We start from the raw sequence: 9551 nt of genomic DNA, 5'->3' as shown, positions 1-9551 counted from the left end.
CATAGCATTTCATGTTGTTTACTCTATTTCTCTGATGTTTATAAGCTTTTTTATCGCTCTCTTTTTGTTTTTCTTGAGAATTGTTTCATATCAATATCGAAAAGCAAAATGTCCTTGAACATGCTGGATGTCGCCGGGATTACCACCTTTACACTCTGGACAACAAAGTTCACTAGAACTGGAGCTTCTTCTAATGAGCTGAGAAGCAATGTTCTCCAGGCACTGGGTGATGGATTAGTACTTCCTCAAATACAGAGAAGGATGAACACACCACAGCATCAACGTGGACTCCGTATCGATATGCAAGGTACAGTTCATGTTCCAGGACCCACTAGTGATGTAGATGACGAAGGAGTAAATCGTCGCCGATGTTACATCCGTAGCAGCAGCCAACACCGGAAGAGTAAAATCACTTGTCATGTGTGTAAACGCAGTGTCTGCAAGGAACACATTACTCAAACAGTCGTGTGTGAAGACTGCCTCTCTACTGACATGTAATCATGTTGTTATGTGTTCAGCAGAGATACTGTTAAGAGTTTGGTTGGTTGGTTGACCATTATGTTAAAGTTTTGAACAATGAAAAACAAAAGACGTTTTGTTTCCAAGTTTATTAAAACATGTTTGTTACATGTAAGGATTGCTAGTAGGGCTTAGTCATACTCTTCTTGCACTGCTGGCATTTCTTTTGTGGAGCTCTCCACTGGTAGTCCAGCATATGACGTAGAGTAAGGTAAAGCCCCTGACGAATAGAAAGGGACATTTAATTTGATGTGTTCAGAATATGTCTATTTTATTTCACCGCCGTGTTATTTTCAATGGGAATGATATACAGCATTTACATACCACATGCGGGTCCTCATACTGGGATTCATAAGCTCCAGCTCCTTCTGGGAAGCGCTCTTGTACCATGTTTCGGACAACTTCAGGATAAGCAAGTGTTGTTCCCGGAGCAGCAAGTTTTCCTCCAAACTGAAATTGAAGAACGTGATTACTGCTTTCTTTTATATATTAAAATGTCCAAAACAATCTAACTTTTATGATATTTCTTTTTTAATGGATTAATCGTCAAAAAAATTGGTAGTTTACGCCACTTTCAAGACTATTTCACTTTGTTACGGTAGTACTAGTTTATTGCAGGTGGAAGTTGCAGCAAACCTGGAAATATTTGATGGTACTGCCAAACCCATGGTGGTTCCTTGCTGCAGAGCAATATAAGCATTTGCATTTTCACTACAGAAATGTTGATTCGAACCCAGTACCGTGTAGCCCTGTACCTTCACAGCGTCACTATCGTCCCCCAAACCGAAAGATACGTACCACAAGTTGTCCATATAATGCTCTGTAGACCTCTTTCCGAGAGTTCCCATGATGCTCAACATGCAGGAGCCCTGCTGGAGCAGTGTAACTGACAATACAAAGAAAGACCCTTTTCTGTGCATTTTATGTCTACTCATCTCCCCGAAGGGGTTGAGAGCTTCAATAGAATTATTACTTAATTCAAATATATCAGTTGTTTTTGAATTTCATAAAATTATATTTTTTCACATACAACTGATTTTGTTTCCTAAGAACAATTTGAACTACAAAAAATCTGTAAAATGTTAATAATGATGGTAAGAATACTCTACTCTTCCTCTCTGATGCTTGCTTGCAGTCGTTGCATAGTTTCTACATCCAGTGTGATTATACATGATGTCGCTCTTAACGTTAGTGTAAATATATCCGAGACCAAACATTAGTTAAAAAGGGGGACTGAGCCTGACAGGCCCATGTACAGTAATAAATGCTGTGAAATATATTGATGGGATGAGGGTTAACGAAACAAATCTGGTAAAAAGCTACTATTTTGGCATGGCGTTGATGATGCGGACATGTCTCTAGCCGCAACACGCTGATTATGATTCTGCGGAAAAGTGACACTATTAGGAAACAGTCCATTAACTACGAGGAAACAAGATAAGGTGTATAAGTCCAGCAATATCATAATCTGTACCCATGTGGAGAATCGAACCCGGGTCTCCGGCGTGCTGAGCGAACGCTTTACCCACGATGCGACCCCCATCGCCCTTGTTAAAACATAATAATAATAATAATAATAATAATAATAATAATAATAATAGGCCATTTATATAGCGCCTTTCCACGTCACAGGGATATGCTCAAAGCGCTTCCTGAGGTCAAGTTAAAACTATATACAGCTGGCAGGTACGGATGATTGGAAGTCACTTGTAGCGGAGAAATAGATGAGTCTTAGTGGATGTACTTAGGGAAGGAGATGATTTTAACTCGATAGGGAGAGAGTTCCACAGAGAAGCTGCTGCATATGAAAAGGTTCGTGAGCCAAAGGATTTTAGATTGTAGCTCGGGACAGCAAGTAACAGTTGTTGTGATGAGCGCAGAGTTCTTTCTGGAGAGTAATGTGTCAGATGGTCTTGAAGGTAGGAAGGTCCTGAGTTGTAGAAAGACTGATAGGTGAGGCAGGGAATCTTGAAATCAATCCTTTTACGAATACGGAGCCAGTGTGAGTGTAGAGAGTTTAGAATGGGAGAGCTGTGACAGCGAGGACTGGTGAGAGTGATGATGCGTGCAGCTTTGTTCTGGATTTTCTGAACGAGGATATTGTTAAAACATGACCTGTGTCATCCCTTCTCCGCTTGTCGCTTGAGGCAAAGGCTAGTTTATGCATGTGTCCCAATTGCATAGATCGATGTTCATCACGTCGACAGTGGATTGTCTGGCCCAGACCGGATTGTTTACAGATCCCTCTTCTATAGCTTGATTATTTCTGAGTGCGGTATTAAACAACAAACTAACAAGTAGACCAACAAAATCATCAGTAGCTGTGAAGTATATACAATTCGCAGTGAGATTAAGTCAAGTCCCATAAGGTATGCCAGAGTTCAATGATTAAGTTTCAAAATAAAGTTTACATTCGAAAATACTTTTCAAAGCATCATTAAAAATCAAACTCATTAATATCCCAACTAGAAGTATTGGCTCATTTCAGAGATTCGATAACAGTTACTACGAGTATATGTGTAACAGAACATTCATTAAGTATTTAATCTGTATATGTCTTTGTGGCATTCATAATACCCCCCCCTTTTTTGCCGGGGGCGGTAGGGTAGCCTAATGGTTAAAGCAACCGCCCATCACGCCGAAGACCCGGGTTCGATTCCCCACATGGTTACAATGTGTGAAGCCTGTTTCTGGTGTCCCTTGCCAAGATATTGCTGGAATATTGCTAAAAGCGGCGTAAACCATGCTCACTCACTCACTGACTCATCCTCTCGCAACTTCCATTATACGCATATTACGCAGCTTTCCGCTTAACAGAACCACTGAAGACATTCAGGTTTGAAACACGTGATGTAAGCTAATTGTAGTAACGATGTGGCATGGTGTGCATGCATACCTCCTCTTAGATTTATGAGGTTGTTTTGGTGAAACATTCCACCAAGCTAAAAAAGATTTCAAAAAACGTTTCTGGGTTAGCATTTAAAATATTCGCATATGAAAGGCTGCCTGACATAACCATGTGTAAATAATTTAATAAATACGAACATGATATCTTTCTTCTATGTTTTCGCAATCTTTTAAGATATGTCAAGGTTCCTTATGCTAGCAGTATTTTTAAACCTTAAAGGCTTTGATGTATTGAACATTTATATTTCATTTCTTAACCCTACAGAATAGAGCTATGATTTGTTGTGCATATCAACACATTCAATGCCACTAACATCCAGGAACTTCATGTTTATGACTTACATGTTGCTCTTGTCTTAGAACACGCACATAATCAACTAGTTACATCTCAGCATTCCTGGAAGAGATAAGCTTATTTCGTTACCATGGCAAAGAGCACGAATACGCAAAGAGTAGCGTCTGAAGCGCTGCGATTTGCTGCACAGATTTGCGTCCCTTGTACTTGGCGGAGCTTGTTGGTCGATTCGAATATCAAATTCGCCCTGAATATGTATCTAGGTTTCTCGATACTAACTCTGGCTGAAGCTTCACCAAGGTGTTAAACGTCTGAGACCTCCATCACGAGGACTTTGTTCCTACACTGCATTATATAACTAAAATCTTGTTGTACAAGGAATGAGGGCGGTAGGTGAGGTGAGGTGAAATTGGGTTTTACGTCGTGCTTGAGAATATTTCGCTCATATGACGACGTGCATGCGTGTGTATGTGTATGTGCGGCTGCTTCTACTAGCCCAGACTTAAGCTGGTTTTATAGTGCTAGCCCAGTGAGATACCATGCTGCAGTGAAGCATGAATACCCCACTCAGACTAATTATACTGACTCCGAGCCGACCAGTCCTTGTTGTACCCATTAATGCCGAGCGCCAGGCAGGGACCAACAAGTACCATATTTTAACATATTTTGGTATGACGCGGTCGGGGATCGAACCCGCGACCTTCCGCTGAAGGCGGTAGGGTAGCCTAGTGTTTAAAGCGTTTGCTCGTCACTCTGAAGCCTCTTTCTGGTGTCCCCCGCCGTGATATTGCTGGAATATTGGTAAAAGCGGTGTGAAACTAAACTCACTCACTCATTGTACAAGGAATGTGGTGTTGAGTGGTCTTGTCCACAGAACCTAGGTCACAAATTGGTTGAAGTTATACATTGTATGTTAGACTGTGTTTGGCAGTTTGATTCCTGAGAGTTTCTAGGACTTCAGTTCTGTTCCACAACAAAGCACACGTGGCATATATGGTCTCACCTAAGACAAGTGCGTTTGTTCAAAATTGCCACCCAGCAGTAAATGGGTACCTGGTGGGATAGGTCATTATGAATGATAACCTTCTGGCGCCTCACAGCCAGCTTGGGTTAACCGGGGTAATAACGTATAACATGCATAATAACTTGAGCATGCATAAGTGAGTGGATGCAGGCTCTCTACAAATGTCCTCTATTTAACATTATTAGAGATTTCTATCCAATCCACACACAAACCATTACTTCCAACCTTACCTTGCGTTCAGAATCACAGCCTTTTAAAATATTTCTACTTTGGGTGAGTGTGTGAGTTTTAGTTTTACGCCACTTTTTAGCAATATTCCAGCAATATCACGGAAATGATCTTCGCATAATTTATCCATGTGGGGAATCGAACCCGGGTCTTCGGCATGACGTGCGAACGCTTTAACCACAAGGCCACCCCAAAAGGGGGAAGTATTACGAACGCCACATTGACATATGACGCCACAGTAACTAGACTACCCCGCTACTTTGGATTGCTGTGGACTTGTGTTGCGTGGGTTGTATCATACTGACTCAGACTTTGCAGTGAGTGAGTGAGATGGGTTTTACGCTGTAAGAGTGTTCCAGGGCCCCGTTCCTCAAAGCGATCGTAGCGCTACGACAGTCGTAAGTCTATGTTAAAGTTTGGAAGTTACGATCACCTTAGCGCTACGATCGCTTTGAGGAACGGGGCCCTGATATATGACGGCGTGTCGCTATGTGGAAAGAAAGCCAAACCTTAAACAAAAGTTGTCCATAGTATGAACGTAGGTATGGACACGAAACAGTTACAACGACAACTTTCTGCAAAGTTTGATCGGGTATAACACTGATACAAATATATTTTGTATTTCGCGCGCGGGCGAAAGCTGGTATTTCATTTCTGGTAGCCATAGTGCCAAAACTAAACTTACTCAGTCTTTCATCGTGTTGCTGTTTCGGTGAACTACGTATTGTACTGCAGAATGTAACACAATCCCTTATTATTGTATCGTGTTAATTCTACAGCTGGGTTTCCTGTTTGTGGGAAGGTCCAATTTGCAAAGTAGCCCAGTCTGCCGGGGATCATAATCAAGTAGAATCCTGGGCCTAGATTTTCGAAGCTCTCTTAGCGCTAAGATAGTCGTAAGTGCCATACATTAACATTAACTTACGACTATCTTAGCGCTAAGAGAGCTTCGAAAATCTAGGCCCAGGTTTTGAACTCGTAATCAATGTATCCAACAGCATACCTCAAGGGACATAACTCTGCATAGCCCACTTCCAGACCTAAGACCACCAGGCTTTCCGTTCCCCAATATTTAAGAAAAGACGTTTTCCATATTATCCTCCGTCACGTTAAGATATAAATACATAACGTCGGTTGGACACATTGTAGAGCCCCTACAGGACATTGACCCCAATCTCCTACCTTGCTGAATAGGCAATTTTTAAAAAAGAGGGAAATAGATTAATGAACGTTATTAGATATGGATGAAGGAGATTTGACAGTCTCAGTCACAACAGTAAACTGTTACATTGTGACGTGATGGCCTATAGTTATCATGGATTAGTGTCAACAATAAGGAGGTTGTCCATCAGCTGTAGTTAGGTAGGGCATACCGCCCACACGTTTACATTGATGTGGCCTGTCCGGATCTGATGGCCACTCCAGTTATTGACGTGTGTAAAGGAAGCGGTCATCACCTGGTCACTTCACACAAGAGTCTCAGACACGGACCATGAACATTTGTCTTCATGGATTTCTATTCCCGTTCATTTAGACTGCCATCAACATTGTTATAACAGTAACGATATCAGCTGACAACTTCCTTTCAAAGTACATTTACAGGTGTTCGATATTGATCCCACAGAACCAATATTTGATAACGAACCTAAAGGCCAAAGCTAAGTCTTCATCTGGAGTTGTTAGTTCCGGATTAGCTGACAAGCGTCCGCTTCTTTCAGTTCCATAAGATCAACCTTTCAGAGACCCGAAATCTGTTTGAGGCAGATTACAACGTGTGTTAGTGGCATTCTTTCTGTGCAACATTGTAACACATTGCACTATATCTGTCTTTCATCGCGCGATATCGATGTAGCATTGTTTTATCTGTATTCTACATTATGTATCTTGTTTCATTGAACAGCGGGGCGGTGGGGTAGCCTAGTGGTTAAAGCGTTGGCTCGTCACGCCGAAGACCCGGGTTCGAATCCCCACATGGGTAAAATGTGTGAAGTCTGTTTCTGGTGTCCCTTGCCAAGATATTGCTGGAATATTGCTAAAAGCGTCGTAAAACCAAACTCAGTCAGTCAGTCAGTCATTGAACAGCCGTTACATCTCATCATGTATATATTGCATTGAACGTGTTGTGTGTTATTGCATACCGCCTCTATGTTACATTACATCGTGTATATATTGCACTGAGTGAGCAAGTTGGGTTTTACGCCGCTTTTAGAAACATTCCAGCAATACAAACCGAAACATAAGTCTCATTAACCTATTCAGACAATGACCTACTTTTTAGCCGATCCGAATGTTCTCGTGTGAAAGTGAAAATAGACATCACAAAGAACTATGGTTACACAGAATTCCAATTTCGTTTTTCATAAGAAAATGGTAGTTACAAATGAATTTTAATTTTACACTTAAATAACATCGTATTTCTATATTTTATGGCGATGTGTAGGCAGCATGACCTTAACTAAGGCGTCACAGACTGCCCCTGTTTGATGAGGTCGTAGAATGATTCACAATGCATCTGGCTCACTGGTTACACCTGTTATGTGTGTTTTGCGCTTATTCAGTGTAGTTTTGTAACGCACAATGTGATTGATATAATATCAAGTCCGTACCAGACCACCGAACCTTTCTAGCGGCAGAGCCTCTTTTTGAGATTTCCACGATTTCCAGGTTTCTGTTTGTCAGTGCTCGCTGTACGACCAGAAATGGGCTTCACACATTGTACCCAAGTGGGGAATCGAACACGGCCTTCGGGGTGACGAGCGAACACTTTTACCACAAGGCTATCCCATCGCCCCTATTGCATTGAGTGTCTTCTGTGTTATATCATACCGCCTCTATGTTACATTGAATCATGTGTATATTGAAATGAGCGTCTTCTGTTATATCATACCGCCTCTGTGTTACATCGAATCATGTGTATATTGAATTGAGAGTCTTCTGTTATATATAGTATGACCAGAAATTGTTAAGAATTTTAGGAATATGTTTAATTGGATTTCTAGTATAAACAACCTTGACCAGCTATCACGTGCTTGGTTTCATTCAAGAGAGACAACTCCGTTAATCCTTTGTCATTAGTTTGTGAAGACTTATTCCCCTTTGTTTACTTGCTAGCAGACCACATTTTCAGTGATCCTCAGTATGGATGATTTAGAGAAGAGGAAGTTGATTTTAGAGTATAAGGACATCAGATCAGCTAAAGTGATTTCAAGTAAAACATGCATCCCTTTGTCCACTGTTTATCGTGTTTTTAAAAAATATTTCAAATGGATATGGCATTGAGCACCAGGGAGGCACAGGTGGGCCAAGAAAATTGACTGTCGGTGACAGGAGGCGGCTTGGTATTCTTGTTTCTAAAAACAAACGAAGGAGTTTAGAAAACTTAAGGCTGGATATGATTGATAGAGGAACTGTGGCTGTCTGTAAGGAGACAATTAGAACTGAGCTGCATGCAATGGGTTGGCAGAAAAGTCGAGGAATTCCATCACCGATCATGAACCTGAACAAAAGGAGCGAAGGTTGAACTGGTGCTTACAGCATAGACATTTTTACTGGGTCAATGTGATTTTCTCAGATGAAAGTTCTGTGTGGCTGTTTCCTAATACACTGAAATTCTGGACCAAACAAACTGAAAAACCTTTGTATCAGCGCCCAAAGTACAGTCCGAAATTTAACGTGTGGGGTGGCATATCTGTGTTAGGGGCAACGCCCCTCTGTGTATTTGAAGGGAATGTGAACAGTGAGCGGTAGACAGATATTCTCGAGGGACATTTACTTCCATCTGCTCACGTGTTCTATGGACATTTTTGGATTTTCCAGCAAGACAACGACCCAAAACATCGTTCAAAGCATTTACAGGCCTGGTTTCGGACCCAAAATATGACATTATTAGATTGACCAAGCTAAATCCAATAGAAAATGTTTGGGGACTTATGAAGGAAAGTGTCAATAAGAAAATCTGACAAATATTGCTGAAATGAAAGAAGAGGTGGTCCGATTTTGGGACAGCATGGACCACGACTTTCTAACTTCTTTGATCAGTAGTCTGCCCCGCCGCATTGAAGCCTGCGTTGCTGCCCATGGTGACTTAAACAAAATACTAACTGTTCACCTGTCTTTAAATCTGGAGTTATGTCCTACTAATAGTCACATTTAATACGTGAGTAATGAGTGATTTTTATTTACAAAAATTACAATCTTTAAATTCTCAATAATTTCTGGTTGTATCATACCGCCTCTTTGTTACACTGATCATGAATCATGTATATATTAAATTGAACGTCTTCCATTATATCATACCGCCTCTATGTTACACTGAATCATGTATATATTGAATTGAACGTCTTCTGTTATACCATACCGCCTCTATGTTACACTGAATCATGTATATATTGAATTGAACGTCTTCTGTTATACCATACCGCCTCTATGTTACACTGAATCATGTAAATATTGAATTGAACGTCTTCTGTTATACCATACCGCCTCTATGTTACACTGAATCATGTATATATTGAATTGAACGTCTTCTGTTATACCATACCGCCTCTATGTTACACTGAATCATGTATATATTGAATT

This window comes from Haliotis rubra, unplaced genomic scaffold, assembly GCF_003918875.1.
Source record: "Haliotis rubra isolate DU_JTF1 unplaced genomic scaffold, ASM391887v1 Scf629, whole genome shotgun sequence".
Taxonomy (NCBI): domain Eukaryota; kingdom Metazoa; phylum Mollusca; class Gastropoda; order Lepetellida; family Haliotidae; genus Haliotis; species Haliotis rubra.
The sequence above is the reverse complement of the archived record's forward strand: the minus strand, read 5'-3'. Positions refer to the sequence as shown.